Below are 21,496 nucleotides of genomic sequence, written 5' to 3' on the forward strand. Positions count from 1 at the left end.
TTTAATGAATTAGTCCTTAATTTCCAGTAAATTAGACTATTATGTTAATAATTCAAAATTAGTGTTACAATTTAGAAAAAGGGTATTTTATAAATAATTAATTGCAATAATTAGTAGTATATTTGATAATTATAATTTTTACTATATTTTATTGAAAATAATTATGTTTAAATAAATTTATTTTAAATGGATTAAAAACTAAAAGGCCGCAATTGCAATTTCCTAATTAATTACAGAATGGCTACCATTTAAATTATTTTCAACTCAAATAGATCTGACCCAATCCAAACACCTCATCTCATTCCACTTTGGCAATCCTTGCCATCACCTTTGCACCAATCACCACATTCCACGTCACCCGTCTCCAGCACACACAAACAAATACAAATCATCTGGGTCGTCCATGTCTTAAATCAACGGCCCACGTTTTAATCCTATTTCCTTTTTAAATTTTAAGCACCCGAAGATCTAATTGCAACCATCTAATCAAAGATATCCAACGGCCGTTGATTTCTCCCATTAAATTATTTCTAAAATCCCTAAATACCAAAACAATCAGAGTCGTTTATCAACATATCCAACGCCTCCCGTTCCATCTCCCAACTTAAAGTCAGAGACAATCCTAAACCTACCCAAACCCTAATCATTTCTTACCTCACCCTGCTGCCTCTCTTTCCCTTTCCTCTCTCTTTTCTCTCATCTCCATCAGCCATCAATCTCCAAAAACCTTGCATAAATTTGTGCAAGGTCACTTAAAATCACTCTAAATCATCCCTTATGTCCCTGCTACACCGCGAATTCCGCTTAAACATTCCCATTCCATCGTTACAATTCAAAATATGAAACCCTAAGCTCGAAATGAAAAACCTTCAAATCATCTAATTTCTCTCATGAGTCACAAAAGCGAGTCTGAAACCATCCTTTTGCCTTCTGAAATTCGCGAATCCAGCCGGCTATTTCCTATCTCATCACTCAAAATTCAAAATACCCAAATCTGAACCCTAGACTCAACGATGTAATATCAAATCTCAGATTTCTCTCGTGTGATGTTAAATCCATGGAATGCATGGCATTTCTTCATCATCGCCACCGTTATTCTTTGTCCAGAGGTCAAACGCAGTGACCTCGGACATTAGGGTTTAATTGCTGGTCCAAAGCTTCAACGGTCAACCTCCTCATGCTCAGATAAACCTGTCCCTATTTTTCACATCTATTTCTTTCAGTTCCACTCAATCGTGTTTACCTTATCTACTATTCGTCACTTTCCACTCACAATTTTGAATCTGTGAAACCCTAGAGCCTTAAATGGTACTATAAATAGGAGCTTGAATGTTCTCACCAAACACGAACAACCCAACAGAGAAAATGACCAACAACCATCTAAGAGTAATTCTGAGATTTCCAAAACCTAGGATTTCTTACTGATTTCTCTTTTTTTTGTTTCTGAGTGCTTTCACTACTTTGAGCTTGAAGCTTTGGGTCTTGAGCAATTAAGAGAAATCCTTGTTTGGTTTGCTGTCCTCGAGAAGGTCAGTATATCTCTAACTCTTCTCTTTTGATCATCTTATTAGAATATTATGAATATGCTTGTTTTCTTTTGTTAACTGTAGTCGTCTGTGATGTTATCATTAATATAAAAAAATGTTATCTCCATATTCATGATAAGGTGTTGTTGATTTGTGATCCTTTGTCATGTTTTTGAATATCTTTAAATTGATATCAACTATCATGTTATATGACTTTAATGACTCTTATTTCTGGATCCTAATAGTCTGCATGATTAAGTTTCCTTAATGTGCCTTAATGACTTCCATGCTTGTCTAAACTTCAGATTTTCTGTCAATAGTTCTATTGTGACCTTTATTGTGATATTTATCTTTATACATTATTTTCCTGCATTCTTGTGGTCGAGATTATTGTTTGATTATCCTAATTAGGACAAAACTTGAAAGTTCATAGTTTAATCCTTTACTACTTAACTGAAGCATGAAAAGTCTAAGTGTTTAAGTGCTCTCCTTCTCTATACATGTATCTGCTAACTCAAAGGGCAACTTCTAGGTTATCACTATGACATTATCATGTTCATATCTAATTATTGGTTGCATCTGTATGAAACAGTCTTGTTGAGTTGAACTTTTTCATGAATATCAATAACTCTGTTGTATATATCCTGCTAAGATTAATTCATTTTTTTTCATAAAAAATAAGTCATAATCATGTTTGTTATAGTTGACTAGTAACTGTTGTTAAGCTGAACATAGTTGTCTAATGTTTAGATGTAACCCTCAGTTATATGGTTGAGTTAAACCGGTTTGGTACAGCACCTTTTCTGTCTTAATTTTCCTTTATGACACTGTTAATTTTGTGAAACTTGCCCTGTCTTTGTAAGACCACTAAAGTATCTGTGTGTATGTTGATTTTAAATGTTGTATATTCCCCTATTTGGCTTCACGACTCCATGCTTTTGTTCTGAAATTGTACGCAGTCCTCTCTTTTCTATTATTCTGAAACTAAATCTGATTTTTAATCCTATGAGAAATTCTCTATTGCAATTGCTTGAACATAGTGGTTTATTCAAGATTAATACTATTATGAGAATAATCTTCTTAAGCATCTTTAGGAGTTCCATGTTTGAGTCTGTAAGCCTATAGGCCTACTAAGAATCCTGATCATGTTCTGATATTCTTGATAACACCTATAAGAGTTGTTTGATGTGATTGTTTGTTTGAATCCTTGTTGATGCTTTTAAGAATTCCAAGCAGTGTTGTCAGTCTATGCATATACTAGTGACAAGACCTAAGCTAATTAACCCATAATTAGTCTGCCAAGGCAGAAGCATCTATATTTCTGGGTTGTTGCATGTTTGAGTTGTGTGTTCTTTACCTATCCTTTGAATGTGATCCCAAGTGTTTAGGTCTTAAGCAGTAAGGCTTAGTGTTCTGTCCCCCCACCCCACCCCAACCCACCCACCCCTCCTATGTATCTGACTTATTTAATATGTGTATCCTTCATGTGATATTAGAAATGTAGTTATAGAATGAACTTGTTTTTGTATCCTCATGTTATTCTGTTAGGAAGGAAGGTACACTCTTGTGGTAGGGGATATTATAGTATTTAGTTTACATTAAAAGGGCCTCATTGGTACTTAAACTCATAGGAAAAAAGTGGAGTTTAACTCTAGGTTGGGTTGCTTCTCCCCGGCACAAGCATTGCCTTGGGCCTTGAGACCCTTGGGAACTTTAAAGTGTCGGAGAATTCAAAGGGGGCATCGACCTTGTGTAGAATTCTCTCCTTAGCCCTTAATTCATTGACACTTTTGGTTCTTTAGGGGTTTTGTGTTTAATGACAATGAAAGGTTTTCAATGTAAATTATTTGCCATATATAACCACCACATTAGTATAATTTTCTCATAGTATTTAAATATTGATAGTTTGTTACATCTTCTGCTCCAATTATATGTTTATATGTTTCATACATGGTTGAATACATAGAACATGTATCTAATGACCTTCTCTTTCTTTTGGACATGTACATTTGTTTGGGCCAGCCGAGTTCCTAAGGAAACTCAGGCCCAAGCCTAGCACTGTTGCATTTTTGGAAGTTTGAAGTCAGCCGTAACCGTCTCTTACTATTGGGCCTGCCTTTTTTAGGCCCAATTTTCAGAGTCCAATTCTCTCCTTAAACTCATTTATTATTGTTTACTGCTTCGCTAGTTTAATCCGATGCTTGTTGCGTTTTGTTATGGGATTTTTTCGTTCCTATACAATATTTGAAATTTATTTACTAAAATTATTCTAATTTTGTATATTACCCGCCCTAAATAAGGATTACTTACAAATTATATACATTCCACCTTAAAAGGCTCCCAATCCATATTAGTGCCTTGAATCAAGGGATTTAGTTATACCATTTTCCTTTTTTCTCTCCTCTCTTCCCTCTTCTCTCCAGATAGAACTTATATTTAGGGATTTCTGTTTGATAATTGTTTCAAAATACATTTGTCAAAGCCATGAGATACTGCTGAAGTTGTCATCTTTCTTTTTTTGGGTCTTTTTTTTTCTTTATTTTGCTAGTGGATTTAATAATGGAATAGGTGTGAAAATCTTACAACCATTATCAGGCGGTGGTGGCAGTGGAGGAATAGAATTTCTACGATCATTAATGTGTTGCAGCAATATAATGGTGGTCTTAGTTATTTGGATTTGAGTTCATTAGTTGGAGGCCTTAACTTCTGCACATTTTTTCGTTATCCTCACATAACTGGCAATCAATTCTATGTATGTCATGTGTTCTTCTTCTTCGAGTTTCAATCTGAAATTCAGCCAAAATCAAGTCTAATCTTCACCAAAACACCTTCAAATTGAGATATAAACTCCAAATAATATTGCCAATTATGTGCAATAACACCCAATCCAAACAAATAATGGTTTTTGAAAACTCAAATTCGATTTCAAATCTTCAAAGCTTTTTAATGAATGTCAATGGTGGAGAGTCAAACACCTTCAAATTTTATTGATTGACAATTTCAATTTGAACACCAATTGTGCAACATGAAAGGAAATTGCTAAGTTAAAACGATTGAAATTCATTGATCAATTCCATTAAAACTCTATACAATAATAAAGCATAAAAAATAGAGAACATCAAATAAAGAAAAATTGGGGGGAAAACAGAGAAGGAGAGTAGAGAGAGAGAGAGAGAGAGAGAGAGAGAGAGAGAGAGAGAGAGAGAGAGAGAGAGAGAGAGAGAGAGAGAGAGAGTAAGTATAAAGGGAGAAGGAAATAACTGATATTCCTTATTCAATTTCCTAATATAAAGGGATACTCATTTAAAACTTATTTGTATATAATTGGTAAATTGTATATGACCATGTAATTAAATTGAAACTTGAGTAGGGAGGGTAATAAGGTTTCAAATAGTGTATAGGAAGGTAAAAATCCCTTTTGTTATATCTTTTGTTCTTATTCTATCCTACATGTATTTAACACTTATATATTGGATTAATTGCTTTATTTTATACCTTAAGTCATATAAAACATAGGCAAGCCCTAAAAATATAGGATTTAAAAAAGAATTAGTGAGTAATTAATCCCCATTTCGCTAATTATATTTGTTTATATCATATTATGTTTTCACTCGCCTATTTTTCTCAACAAGATTTTGAAGCCCCAAAACTTAGCAAAAACAGCAACCCCCATTTTCAAAAGGAAAATCAGATCCGAATCGCAAGTCTAGCCTTCTAAAAGAAAATCGACTCTGTCAAAAACCAAAATATTGCTGCCCAGCAAAGATGTCAAACGATTCCTCAAGTCAAATATTTAAGATTTCATAAACCAAGGTATATCTTAGGCTCACTTTTTTATAAACTTATCTTAGAGTTACATGAACATCCATTCTCTAAACCAAGTGTTTTATAATCCCTTTCCACATGCTTTATAAATATAAACCATTCACATACATATTTCGAAAACTCTTTCAATTATATCTACGAACATATTTTTTCAGACTCCTTTATAAATTCGCATCCTCTTTAAAGTCTCACATCCCTTTTATTAACATCATACTCTTGCTTAGATATACAGTAAGTCGTATACTTTAATACTAATTAAGGCATAGTATAAATAATTGATTCCAAACATAGTCTAAGTCCTATGGAGCTACCTCAGATAGATTTTAAGGGGTGCCTAACACCTTCCCCTTAGAAGAACAAGAACCCTTACTCATAATCTCACCGGTTAGCAGACTAATAAAGAATATGACTTAGTAATTAAATAGGTAGCCTAGTATACCTTTAATATTAGGTGGCGACTCTCTTTCATCAACAACAGAGAAACCACAAGTTGAATCTTGTTTTGATTAGTGCAACAATATCTACATTACTTTTAAATTTGAAATAGATTTTAGTCGTGTATTTGGTGATTTGGTAGCGTTATAGTAGGGAAAAAATTAAGAAACAAATAATTTCATGGAGTAGCAGTATATATATGAGAAAAGCAAAAGGTTACGTAACTATACTAACTACTAAAGTAGTACTCCAGATTGGATATGTTACCAACTAGGCGCTGTTGGGAAAAATAATAATCCCATCCAGAAATAATATCCACGAAAAATAATAATAACACAAGAGAGTAACAACGACGCCAACTCCTTTAATGAGGTAACTACAATACCCGAGCGGAGAAATATTACCACTATAATATTACAACTTAGTAGTGTCAAGAGATTACTATAATTTTGAAAGAAATAATACTCTTTATTTAAAATACATCACTACAATATTACTGACACTCACTATTTCTCTCACAGACTATAATTTGTGGATTACTCTCTCTAACTTGATGAGTTGCGAACCAGTATTAACGAGAGGTTGGAGGTCTGGAGAGAGGCCCTTGAGTCTAAGGGTTTCAAGCTGAGCAGGACGAAAACGGAATACCTGGAGTGTAAGTTTAGCACTGAGCCGAGGGAAGTGGGCGTGGAAGTGAAGCTTGAATCACAGGTCATAACAAGTAGTGGCAATTACAAGTACCTTGGGTCAGTTATCCAGAGGGGAGGGGAGATTGACGAGGATGTCATACACCATATTGGGGTAGGGTGGATGAAGTGGAGGTTAGCAACTGGAGTCTTGTGTGATAAGAGAGTGCCACCGATACTCAAAGGTAAGTTTTACAAAGCGGTGGTTAGACCTGCCATGATGTATGGGGTTGAGTGTTGGCCTGTTAAGAACTCACATATCTAGAAGAAGAAAGTAGCAGAAATGAGGATGTTGAGGTGGATGTGCGGACACACTAGGATGGATAAGATTAGGAATGAAGATATTCGGGAGAAGGTGGGTGTGGCTCCCATTGATGACAAGATGTGGGAAGCGAGGCTCAGATGGTTCGGACACGTACAAAGGAGAAGCCCAGATGCTCCGGTAAGGAAGTGTGAGCAGCTGGCTTTGGAGGGAACGAGAAGAGGTAGAGGACGGCCTAAGAAGTATTGGGGAGAGGTGATCAGCCAGGACATGGCGAGGCTTCAAATTTTTGAGGACATGGCTCTTGATAGGAAATTGTGGAGGTCAGGTATTAGGGTTGTAGGTTAGGAGGTAGTTGAGTCTCCCTTACTTCATACCTTTGTGTCACAACCCAAAATCAATCGTCGTGATGGCGCCTATCATGGAACTAGGCCAGCCTCAACTCAACACCCAACACCAACAACAATAAGTTTGAAAACGTTAACAGAAGCATTTAACATTAAAGAAAAACTGTTTGAAACATAAGAAAATCCCAAAGTGATACAATCCAGTCCAAAACCAGGGTGTCACTAAGTACATGAACGTCTAGATAAGAAATACAGTCTACTACAGTGTCTAGAGATATAAACTGAAAGTACGTAAAAGGTAAAGAAAGAGAGTCAAGGCCTGCAAACGTAGTGTAGCTACCTTGATAGTCTCCAAAATGCTAGGATCCTCAATCAGCAACCGCTGCTACGACCGGTATCACCTGGATCTGCACACGATGTGCAGGGAGTAACGTGAGTACACCAACTCAGTAAGTAACAAGTCCAAACTTTGGACTGAAAGGTAGTGACCTCAACAGGTATAACAGAAACAAAATGCGCAGAAATGTAGGCATGCTTTCAAGTCAAATATACAGCTCAAACAGTGAAGGAAATACAGATCTGAACAGTGTAAGGTATACAACGCAGCTATCTCTACATGCCAATGCACAAATTGTATGAAATTGACCATGTGCTCCACTCTCAAGTATTCAACCACTTGGTACTGTATATGGCCATCCGGCCCAGGGAAATCCATCCCGGAACATATACAACACTGACTATATGTCACCAGTACCGAGAAAAAATGGCAATCCAACCCTGTGGAGAAATCCATCTCCAGGTATCCAGTACTTCGGACAAATCTATGTCCGGGGAAATCCATCCCTCAATAATATCATTCGCGCTTAGTGGGGGTGTGTTACAGACTCCGGAGGGGCTCCTACAGCCCAAGCGCTATCATAATCATCAATATACCCGATCCCATAACTGTCACTCATAACCAGGCACTCGGCCTCACTCAGTCATCAACCTCTCCAGTCTCACCACGGGCTCACAATGTCATGAAAACAACTCGGAACAATGATATGATAAATCAATAAATAACGGACCCCGAGATTTGATATAAAAATGTATGATCATGACTGAGTATGTAATAGTAAATGTAACTAGTGAGATGACAGCAAGAAACGACCGTTAAGGGTCCAACCAATACCGGCACAAAGCCTAAACATGATATCTAACACAATCTACAGCTCAACTACTTTATCACTTGATGAAACATGCATATCAACAGGATAGAGTCACTAAACGGTGCCATGGAATCACCCAAGTCACAATTCTCACGGTGCACATCCGCACGCCCGTCACTTGGCATGTGCGTCACCTCAATACCAATCACATAGCATATAATTTGGGGTCTCGAACCCTCAGAACCATGTTTGAAAATGTTACTTACCTCAACCAAGCGAAAATCTTACTCCGCGATGACCTTGCCTCTCAAATCGGCCTCCAAACATCCTGAATCTAGCTACAAGCAATACAATACGATCAATATAGGCTAAAGGAACCAATTCCACAAGAAAAATACCAAATTATAGTCAAAAATCCAAAATCGACTCAACCCCTCCCCCCCTCCCGGGCCCACGTCTCGGATTCTAACAAAAATCATAAAACCCAAAATCCCATTCACTCACGAGCTCTTCCACCTTTTTCCCAATTTTTCACCCCAAATCACAATTTAGATGATAAAAATTAAGATATAATCATGGAATTTAACCAAACCCAAGTGAGAAACACTTACCCCAATCAACTTCGCGAAACTATCTTCAAGAATCGCCCAAATCCGTGATCTCTAGCTCAAAATATGAAAAATGAGCTCAAACCCTCGATTTTGAATTTAACAATGTCTGTCCAGATTTCCCTTTTCGCGAATGCGACCGTCCTCTCACGTTCGGGTAGACCAACTTGACTGCCTCTCCACTTTACTCTTCGTGAATGCGACACATACCTCGCGAACGCGTAGAACAAGGACATGGGTCCCCAACTGCCTTACTCCTCCTCGCGAACGCGACCCTGCTCCCGCGTTCGTGATGCACACGCAGACCACACCTTCGCATTCGCGTCCTCCCCTTTGCGAATGCGAAGAACAAAATCTCACTATTCAGAAAACACTCTTCCCGAACATGAGGGCCCACTCGCGATCGCGAAAGAGGAAACCAACAGAATGCAGCAGCAGATATAAGCAATCACACCAAGGCCAAAAATGATCCGTTAACCACCCGAGGCCCTCGGGACCTCAACCAAACATACCAACACATCCCATAACATCATACAAACTTAGTTGAACCTTCAAATCACCTTCAACAACACCAAAAACACGAATTACACATGGACTCAAGACTAATGAACTTAGAAATTTCTGAATTCCACAAACGACGCCGAAACCTACCAAACCACGTCCGAATGACCTCAAATTTTGCACACAAGTCAGAAATGACACCACGAACGTACTCCAACTTCCGAAAATCCAATCCAACCCCTATATCAAAATTTTCACTGCCAGCCAAAATCGCCAAAATTCTAACTTTCACCAATTCAAGCCTAATTCTACCACGGAGCTCCAAATCATATTCCGGACGCACTCCTAAGTCCGAAATCACCTAACAGATCTAACGGAACCATCAAAATTCAAATCCGAGGTTGTTTACACATAAGTCAACACTTGGTTGACTTTCCCAACTTAAGCTTCTAATAAAGAGACTAAGTGTCTCAATTCACTTCGAAACTACTCCGGGCCCAAACCAACTAACCCGACATATCATAATATAGCTGAAGAACACAAAAAGAAGCAGAAAATGGGAGAAATGGGGCTATAACTCTCGAAACAACCGGCCGGGTCGTTACATCCTTCCCCTTTTAAACAAACGTTCGTCCTCGAACGAGTCTAGAAACATACCTGGAGCCTCAAATAGGTGTGGATATCTGCTCCGCATCTCCCGCTCGGTCTCCCAGATGGACTCCTCCACAGGCTGACCTGTCCACTGCACCTTCACTGAAGTTATATCCTTTAACCTCAACTTCTGAACTTGCCGCTCCAAAATAGCCACCGGCTCCACATCATAAGTCATATCACTATCCAACTGAACCGTGTTATAGTCCAAAACATGGGACGGATCGCTAATATACTTCCGTAGCATAGAAATGTGAAACACTGGATGCACACTCGACAAGCTGGGTGGCAAGGCAAGCTTATAAGCCACCTCCCCTATCCTCTGAAGCACCTCAAAAGGCCCAATGAACCGTCCAAACCTCATAACACCCTTCATGGGTGATACCTTCAGCAAAACCTTCTCCCCGGCCATGAAAGAAACATCACAGACCTTCCTGTCCACATAGCTCTTCTGCCTAGACTGCATCGTGCGAAGCCGCTCCTGAATCAATTTCACCTTGTCTAATACATCCTGGACCAAGTCTGTACCCAAGAGCCTAGCCTCACCCGGCTCAAACCATCCTACTGGAGATCTACACCTCCTTCCATATAAATCCCCGTACGGAGCCATCTAAATGCTCACCTGATAACTGTTGTTATATGCAAACTCCGCGAGGGGTAGAAACGGATCCCATGAACCCCTAAAATCGATGACACAAGCATGTAGAATGTCCTCCAATATCTGAATAGTGTGCTAGAGCTGTCCGTCAGTCTGAGGGTGAAAGGTTGTGCTCAACTCAACCTGATTACCCAACTATCGCTGCACGGCCCTCCAAAACTGCAATGTAAACTGAGTGCCCCTATCTGAAATGATGGAAAGTGGGACACCATATAGGATAACAATCTCTCGGATGTAAATCTCAGCCAACCGCTCTGACGAGTAAGTAGTACCAACTGGAATGAAGTGCGCGGACTTAGTCAGCCAATCCATAATAACCCAAATAGCATCGAACTTCCTCGAAGTCCTTGGGAGCCCAACTACGAAGTCTATGGTGATCTACTCCCACTTCTACTCTGGGATCTCTAAACCTCTGAAGCAAACCACCCGTCCTCTGATGTTCATACTTAACCTGTTGATAGTTGAGACATCGAGCCACAAACCCAACTATATCCTTCTTCATCCGCCTCCACCAATAGTGTTGTCTCAAATCCTGGTACATCTTCGTGGCACTCGGATGGATGGAATACCGCGAGCTGTGGGCCTCCTCAAGAATCAACTCCCGAAGCCCATCCACATTGGGTACACATATTCGGCCCTGCATCCTCAACACGCCATCAACACCAATAGTCATATCTCTAGCATCACCTCACCGAACCCTGTCCTGAAGAATGAGCAGGTGGGGGTCATCATACTGACGCTCCCTGATACGGTCATAAAAAGAAGACCTGGAGACCACACAAGCCAATACCTGACTCGGCTCAGAAATATCCAATCTGACAAGCTGGCCAGCTAAGGCCTGAACATCTAATGCCAAAGGTCTCTCTGCTGATGGAAGATATGCTAAACTCCCCAAACTCTCCGCCCGGCGACTCAAAGCATCGGTCACCACATTGACCTTCCCCGGATGGTACAAAATAGTGATATCATAGTCCTTGAGAAGCTCCAACAATCTCCGCTTGCGCAAATTAAGATCTTTATGCTTTAACAGGTGTTGTAAACTCCGGTGATCAGTATAGATCTCACAATGAACCCCGTATAAATAGTGCCGCCAAATCTTTAAGGCATGCACAATAGCTACTAACTCAAGGTCATGGACAGGATAGTTCTTCTCATGAGTCTTCAACTGGCGCAAGGCATAGGCAATCACCCTACTCTCCTACATCAGAACACATCCAATACCTATCCTCGAAGCATCACAATACACGGTGTAAGAACCTGAAGCTGACGGCAGAACTAGAAGTGGAGCTGTGATCAAAGCAGACTTGAGCTTCTGGAAGCTCTCCTCACACTCATCCGACCACCTAAATGGAGCACCCTTTTGGGTCAATTTGGTCAAGGGCGATGCAATAGATGAAAATCCCTCCGCAAAGCGACGGTAATAGCCCGCCAAACCAAGGAAGCTTCTAATATATGTGGCTGAGGACGGTCTGGGCCAACTCTGTACTGCCTCTATCTTCTTCGGATCTACCTGAATACCCTCACTGGACACCACGTGCCCCAAGAATGCCACTGAATCGAGCCAAAACTCACACTTGGAGAACTTTGCATAAAGCTTCTCCTCCCTCAATCTCTGCAATACAATCCTCAGATGTTGAGCATGCTCCTCCTGGCTACGAGAGTACACCAGGATGTCATCAATGAATACAATAATGAATGAGTCCAAATAGGGCTGGAATACACTGTCCATCAAATGCATGAACGCTGATGGGGCATTGGTCTGCCCAAAAGACATCACTAAGAACTCATAATGGCCATATCGGGTCCTGAAAGCTGTCTTAAGAATATCCGAATCCCGAATCTTCAGCTGGTGATACCCAGACCTCAAATCAATCTTGGAGAACACCCTCTCTCCCTGAAGTTGGTCAAATAGATCATCAATACGAGGACAAGGATACTTGTTCTTGACTGTGGCCTTGTTTAACTGCCTGTAATCAATGCACATCCTCATGGAACCATCCTTCTTCTTCACAAATAGGACCGGTGCACCCCAAGGTGACACACTAGGCCAAATAAAACCCTTATCAAGGAGTTCCTGAAGTTGTCCCTTCAACTCCTTCAACTCCGCCGGTGCCATAAGATACGGTGGGATAGAAATGGGCTGAGTGCCCGGCACCAAATCAATTCCAAAGTCAATATCCTTGTCAGGCAGTATTCCTGGCAGGTCTACAAGAAACACATCCGGAAAATCACGTACCACAGGAACAGAATCAATAGCAGGGACCTCTGCACTAACATCCCTCACAAAAGCCAAATAAGATAGGCAACCCTTCTCAACCATCCGCTGAGCCTTCAAGTATGAAATCACTCTACAGGGAACATAGTCTATAGAACCGCTCCACTTAACCCTCGACAACCCCGGCATCGCCAATGTCACGGTCTTAGCATGATAATCTAGAACAGCATGACATAGAGACAACCAATCCATACACAATATCACATCAAAATCGATCATACTGAGCAGAAAAAGATCCACTCTGGCCTCCAGAACCCCAATGGTCAACACACATGACCGATATACGCGGTCCATAATAATAGTATCACCCACAGGAGTAGATACATGAACAGATGAAACTAAAGACTCACGGGGCATATCCAGAAAATGAACAAAATACGAGGAAACATATGAATAAGTGGAACCAGGGTCAAATAATACCGAGGCATCTCGGTGGCAAACCGAAACAATACATGTAATCACAACATTTGAAGTAATGGTATCTGGTCTGGCTGGGAGGGCATAGAAACGGGAATGTCCACCTCTTGATCTGCCTCCCTCTCTCGAGTGACCCCTAGCTGATTGAGCTCTACCCCTAGCTGGTTGGGCGGGTGGTGGAGGAACCGGTGCTGAAGTCGAAGGCTGACTCCTCTGCTGAGATAAACCTCTCGTCAGGCGGGGACAAAACCTCTTAATATGACCCAAATCCCCACACTCAAAGCAACCTCTACCATCCACTAGGGACCGAAGGGAACCTCGAGCACTGGAATAACCGCTAGAAGGTCCTGACATAGATAAACCATGAGTTGATGGTGCATGCGACGAACTCTGAGTCGGTAGCGCACCGAATGATGTCTGGCCCTGCTGATAACCATGGGGCCCATGACCTGATGATACACCTCTGTGCACTAGGCTAGTTGTCTGAGCATGCCTAAAAGGACGACCTCTACCGTGTTGTAACTGACCCCCAGAAGGAGCACTATTAAATCCTCCCTGTTCACGAGGCCTCTTGGTCTCTCTATCAACCCTCTCCTGACTGCAAACCATCTCAATCTGATGAGCAATGTCGACAACCTCATCAAAAGTAGCACCAGACACTCTCTCTCTCGTCATAAGCAATCGCAGCTAATAAGTGAGGCCATCTATAAACCTCCTGATCCTCTCCCTGTCTGTGGAAACCAACCAGATAGCATAACGGGCCAACTCCGAGAATCGCATCTCATACTACATCACATATATATCACCCTCACGAAGCTGCTCAAACTATCAACGTAGCTCCTCTCTACGGGACTTAGGCACTAACTTCTCCAGAAAGATAACGGAGAACTGCTGCCAAGTAAGGGGCATTGCACCGACTGGACTACGCCTATCGTAAGCCTCCCACCAACTAAATGCAGCCCTAGAGAACTGAAATGTAGTGAACGAGACCCCACTGGTCTCCAGAATACCTGTTGTACGGAGTATCCTCTGACACCTGTCCAAGAAACCCTATGCATCATCTCCCTCTACACCACTGAAAGATGGAGGCTGGAGTCTCCCAAACCTCTTCAATCTACATTGCTCATCCTCAGGCATAGAAGGAACCACATAGTCCTGAGCAGCTGCAACCGGCTGGGCAAGTGGTGCCCCCGGTGTCTGGAATCCCTGAACCACCTGCTCTGGTGTGCGGGCAGCGGGAGTCTGAGCACCTCCCCTGGCCTGAGAAGTAGTTGTTGCGGCCGGAACATAGACCATCTGAGCAAGACTAGTACACGCAGTCAGAATCTGAGCTAAGGCCACCTGAAGGCCTGGAATCACAATAGGCACATGTGGTGCCCGAGCTGGTGCATCAACAACTGGAATCTGGTCCTGATCTGGGGCAACTGGTAGATCTGCAGGTACTGCCCCAACTGCTGTGCGGGTTGCATCTATGCCCTCTACCGCGACCTCGGCCTCTCGTGGCCCTGGCTGGTGGTACTGGTGGCTGTCCATCCTGCCCGGTAGTACGAGCCCTCTCCATCTATGAGAGAATGAAACAACAGATGTTTAGTTACTAGAATCAATAGATTCGCACGACAAGAATTCAAGAATGTGGAGTTTCCTAAGGGTTCTACAGCCTCTCGAAGATAAGTACAGACATCTCCATACCAATCCGCAAGACTCTACTAAACCCATTCATGACTCGTGAGACCTATGTAACCTAGGCTCTGATACCAACTTGTCACGACTCAAAATCAACCGCCGTGATGGTGCCTATCATAGAACTAGGCTAGCCTCAACTCAACACCCAACACCAATAACAATAAGATTGAAAACGTTAACGGAAGCATTTGACATTAAAGAAAAACTGTTTGAAACATAAGAAAAACCCAAAGTGATACAATCCAGCCCAAAACCAGGGTGTCACTGAGTACATGAGCATCTAGATTAAAAATACAGTCTACTACAGTATCTAGAGATATAAACTGAAAGTACGACAAAGGTAAATAAGGAGAGTCAAAGCCCGCGAATGCAGTGCAGCTACCTTGATAGTCTCCAAAACTCTAGGATCCTCAATCAGCAACTGCCGCTACAACCGGTATCGCCTGGATCTGCACACAAGGTGTAGGGAGTAACGTGAGTACACCAACTCAGTAAGTAACAAGTCCAAACTTTGGACTGAAAGGTAGTGACAAACTCAACCTCAACAGGTATAATAGAAATAAATGTGCAGAAACGTAGGCATGCTTTCAAGTCAAATATACAGCTCAAACAGTGAAGGAAATACAGATCTGAACAGCGTAAGGTATACAACTCAGCTATCTCTATATGCCAATGCACAGACTGTATGAAATGCACCATGTGCTCCACTCTCAAGTATTCAACCACTCGGTACTGTATATGGCTATCCAGCCTAGGGAAATCTATCCCGGAACATATACAACACTGACTATACGTCACCAGTACCGAGGAAAAGGGGAAATCTAACCCTGTGGAGAAATCCATCTCCAGGTATCAAGTACTTCGGACAAATCCATGTCCAGAGAAATCCATCTCTCAATAATATTATCCGCGCTCACTGGGGTGTGTTACAGACTCCGGAGGGGCTCCTACAGCCCAAGCGGTATCATAATCATCAATATAACCACTGTGGCGTGCAGCCCGATCCCATAACTATCACTCATAACCAGACACTCGGCCTCACTCGGTCATCAACCTCTCCAGTCTCACCATGGGCTCACAATGTCATGAAAATAACCCGAAACAATGATATGATGAATCAATAAATAACGGAGACCGAGATATGATATAAAAATACATGATCATGACTAAGTATGTAATAGTAAGTGAAACTAGTGAGATGACAGGCAAGAAACGACCGCTAAGGGTCCAACCAATACCTACACAAAGCCTAAACATGATATCTAACACGATCTACAGCTCAACTACTTTATCACTTGATAAAACATGGATATCAACAGGATAGAGTCACTAAACGGTGCCATAGAATCACCCAGGTCACAATTATCATGGTGAACGCACGCACGCCCGTCACTTGGTATGTGCGTCACCTCAATACCAATCACATAGCATATAATTTGGGGTCTCGAACCCTCAGAACCAAGTTTGAAAATGTTACTTACCTCAAACCAAGCAAAATCCTACTCCGCGATGCCCTTGCCACTCAAATCGGCCTCTAAACATCCCGAATCTAGCTACAAGCAATATAATACGATCAATATAGGCTAAAGGAACCAATTCCACAAGAAAAATACCAAATTATAGCCAAAAATCCGAAATCGACTCAAACCCGCCCCCCCGAGCCGGTCCCACATCTCGGAATCCAATAAAAATCATAAAACCCAAAAGCCTATTCACTCACGAGCCTAACCATACCAAATTTACTCAAATCCGACAACAAAATCCCCTTCAAAACCTCAAAATTCCATCTCAAGAACTCTTTCACGTTTTTCCCAATATTTCACCCCAAATCACAATTTAGATGATACAAATCAAGATATAATCATGGAATTTAACCAAAACCAAGTGAGAAACACTTACCCCAATCAACTCCGTGAAAATCCCTTCAAGAATCTCCCAAATCCATGATCTCTAGCTCAAAATATGAAAAATGAGCTCAAACCCTCGATTTTGAATTTAACACTGTCTGCCCAGATTTCCCTCTTCGCGAACGCGACCCTTCTCTCGCATTCGCGCAAACCAACTTGACTGCCTCTCCACTTTACTCTTCACGAACACGACACATGCCTCGTGAACGCGATGCTTTACTAGCTCAGACCTTCGCGAATGCGACCACCACCTCGCGAATGTATAGAACAAGGACCTGGGGTCCCCAACTGCCCCACTCCTCTTCGGGAATGCGACCGTGCTCCCGCATTCGTGGTGCACACGCAGACCACACCTTCGCATTTGTGTCCTCCCCTTCGCGAACGCGAAGAACAAAATCTCATCACTCAAAAAACACTCTTGCCGAACGCAAGGGCTCACTCGCGATCGCGAAAGAGGAAACCAGAAGAATGCAGCAGCAGATATTAGCAATCACACCAAGGCCAAAAATGATCCCTTAACCACCCGAAACTCACCCGAGGCCCTTGGGACCTCAACCAAACATACCAACACATCCCATAACATCATACGAACTTAGTCAAACCTTTAAATCACCTTCAACAACAACAAAAACACGAATTACACACGGATTCAAGCCTAATGAACTTAAAAATTTCCGAATTCCACAAACGACACCGAAACCTACCAAACCACGTCCGAATGACCTCAAATTTTGCACATAAGTCATAAATGAGACCACAAACCTACTCCAAATTCCAGAAATCCAATCCGACCCCGATATCAAAATTTTCACTACCTGCCAAAATCGCCAAAATTCTAACTTTGCCAATTCAAGCCTAATTTTACCACGGACCTCCAAATCACATTCCAGACGCGCTCCTAAGTCTGAAATTACCTAACGGAGCTAACGGAACCATCAAAATTCTAATCCGAGGTCGTTTACATATAATTCAACTTCCGGTTGACTTTACCAACTTAAGCTTCTAATAAAGAGACTAAGTGTCTCAATTCACTCTGAAACCACTCCGGACCCGAACCAACTAACCCGACATATCATAATATAGCTGAAGAACACAAAAATAAGCAGGAAATATGGGAAACGGGGCTATAACTCTCGAAACGATCGGTCGGTTCGTTACACTTTGTGAGGCAAGTCTGGTAGGGTTTTTGTCGATGTCAGCTAGTGGAATTGTTGTGTCGTACTACTCATTTGTTTACCATAGTGTCGATTCTATGTACTGTCTATCGCTTTTACTTTGAATCTACTTTTTCATTTCCATAATGTTATTTTTCCTATGATTTCAATTGGTGATACTGTTATTGTCTCTTTTCGTCTTCTTGAGCCGAGGGTCTTTCGAAAATAGCCTCTCTACTCGTTCGGGATAGGGATAAGGTCTGTGTACACACTACCCTCCTCAGAGCCCACTAGTGGGATTTTACTGGATCGTTGTTGTTGTTGTTGTTGTTGTACTCTCTCTAACTTCTATTGCGTATCTTTGTTTTGGTGTGTTTTCAAATGAGGAGAAGCCCCTCTATTTATAGCAAGAAATCTTTGGCCTAATAATGGATATGATGTCATGGCAAATGTCATGAAAACTTAGTCCACAAATTTGTTATAGTGGATATTATGTTATGGCAAATGTTATGAAAACATGGTCCATATATTTGTTAAAGAAGCCAAATTAATGACCATATTACACATGGGATGAACCCATCAAATCTATCCCTTAATTTTGATCTTTCTTCTTCATTCCAAGTCTTGATCTCAATCTCTGAAAATATTCAAGTTTGAGAGGTTTTGTTAAAATGTCCGCAACTTGATCATGAGACTTCACATATTTGAGTTCTACCTCCTTCTTGGCAATGCATTCTCTTTTGAAGTGATACCTTGTATCTATATGCTTGCTTCGATCATGATACACCGGATTCTTGGCAAGTGCCTGTGCAAATTTGTTGTCAATACAAATCTCTGTAGCTTCAATTTGTGGCAAATTGAGCTCCTTCAATAATCTTCTCAGCCAAATAGCATGACATTTACAAGATGTTCCTGCTATATATTCAGCTTCACAAGTCGAGAGAGAAACAATGGATTGTTTCTTTGAACTCCAAGAAATAACAGAATCACCCAAGAAAAATACAAAACTAGTTAAGGAGAGAGGTGGAGTTGTATCTTGCACAAGTTCCACGGTCTCTGGTTCTTCTTCATCGCCAAATTATGGAAGAAAATCATATGAAGTTTCTTCCTGAGCTTCCCAATTCCATGCCAATTCTTCATCAAATTCAACATCACGACTCACCACCATCTTGCCGCTACTTGGGTTGTATAGCTTGTAGCCTTTTGAATTTGTATCATAGCCAACAAACACATGCTTGACACTTCGATCGTTAAGCTTCACTCTCCCTTGATGTGGCACATGAGCATAGGCTATGCTCCCAAAGATTCTCAAGTGCTTGACACTTGGCTTTCTTCCACTCCATGCTTCTTGAGGGGTTTGATCTTTAACATTCCTTATTGGAGACCTGTTGTTCAAATAAACTGCACAAGATACAGCTTCTGCCCAAAATTCCTTGGGCATACTTTTAGCTTTTAACATACATCTAGCCATATTAAGAACGGCAAAGGTCCAAATATACCCCTGTACTTTCGAAAATGGTCTAAGAATACCCCTCGTTATACTATTGAGTTATATATACCCCTGCAGTCATACTTTGAGTTCAAATATACCCCTCATTTAAATAGAGGGACACGTGTCATCATCATGTTGGTCAATTCTAAATATCTCCTAATTAATTAAAAAGACCCATTATTTGGTACCCGAAAAGCAATTTCCTAAAGCAATTGTTTTTGTAAAAACTAGAAAAAACTGATTTGTTTTACTAAAAACTGAAAATATGTTTTTTTTCCAGTTTTTACCAAAAAAAACTGCTTTAAAAAAACTGAAAAATAATTTTTAAAACAATGTTTTTGTAAAAAAAAAAAAAAAAAAAAAACTGAAAAACAATTTTCTAAAGCAATTAAAAATGGAAAAAACTGAATGTTTTGTTTACTAAAAGCTTGAAAAATTGAAAATATTTTTTTCCAGTTTTTAGAAAAATATTGCTTTAAAGACACTGAAAAATAATTTCTAAAGCAATTTGTTTTGTAAAAACTAAAAAAAATTGAAAAGTAATTTTCTAAAGCAATATTTTTGTAAAAACTGAAAAAAAATAAATATTTTCTTTTTTCAGTTTTTTCGAATTTTTAATTGCTTTAGAATATTGCTTTTCAGTTTGTTTTTCAATTTTTACAAAAACATTGGTTTAGAAAATATTTTTCAGTTTTTTTAAAGCAGTATTTTTGTAAAAACTGGAAAAAAAATATTTTTGTTTTTTTCAATTTTTAGTAAAAACAAATTAGTTTTTTTCAGTTTTTACAAAAAAAATTACTTTAGAAAATTATTTTTCGGATACCAAATAATGGGTCTTTTTAATTAATTAGGAGATATTTAGAATTGGCCAACAAGACGATGACACGTGTCCCTTCGTTTAAATAAGGGGTATATTTGAATCCAAAGTATGACTGCATGGGTATAGATAACCCAATAGTATAACGAGGGGTATTCTTAGACTATTTTCGAAAGTACAGAGGTATATTTGGACCTTTGCAGTATTAAGAATCGTTCGATTCTTTCTCTCTGCTACTCCATTTTGTTGGGGTGAATAAGGTACCGTTAGAGAACGACGAATTCCATGAGACTGACAGAAGTCATTAAATTCTTTCGAAGTGAATTCGCCTCCTCTATCAGACCTTAAAGCTTTTATTTCATAGCCGCTTTCTTTCTCCACAAGTACTTTAAAAATTTTAAAAGCAGCAAAAGCTTTAGATTTTTGGTTCAAGAAATAAACCCAAGTCTTTTTACAGTCATCAATGAAAAGTAGAAAGTATTTACTTTTACCAAAGGAATGTGGATTGATTGGTCCACATACATCAGTGTGAACAAGCTGAAGCGGTTTAGTTGATCTTGACATGGCCTCCTTTGGAAAACTCCTCCTTGCATGTTTTCCAAGAAGACAAGTTTCGCACAATTGATTGGGATGGTTGATTTATGGTATCCCATTCACCATGTTCTTTTCTCCCATTGATTTGAGTGCTTTAAAATTCAAGTGCCCAAATCGCATGTGCCAACACCATGATTCATCTTGCACATTAGCATTCAAATACTTTGCATCAATTGTTTTAAGATTAAGAGAAAATAATTTATTCTTTGCCATATGTACTTTACCAATTAGAATTCTACCTGAATCTCTAAGCCAAAGATGCATTTTTTTATGTGGATGTCATATTCTTTTTCAAGAAGTTGACCCAAACTCAAAATATTACTTTTTAATTTTGGCACATAATAAACATCTTGAATTAGCCTGTGACTACCATCTTTAGAGGAGATTAGAATCGTACTTATCCCTTCTATTTGAATCTTTGAGGTATCTCCAAAGGACATTTTACCTCTCACCATTTTATTGATCTCCACAAACTTCTCTTTGCATCCACACATATGATTGCTTGCTCCA

This window comes from Nicotiana tabacum, chromosome 13, assembly GCF_000715075.1.
Source record: "Nicotiana tabacum cultivar K326 chromosome 13, ASM71507v2, whole genome shotgun sequence".
Classification (NCBI taxonomy): domain Eukaryota; kingdom Viridiplantae; phylum Streptophyta; class Magnoliopsida; order Solanales; family Solanaceae; genus Nicotiana; species Nicotiana tabacum.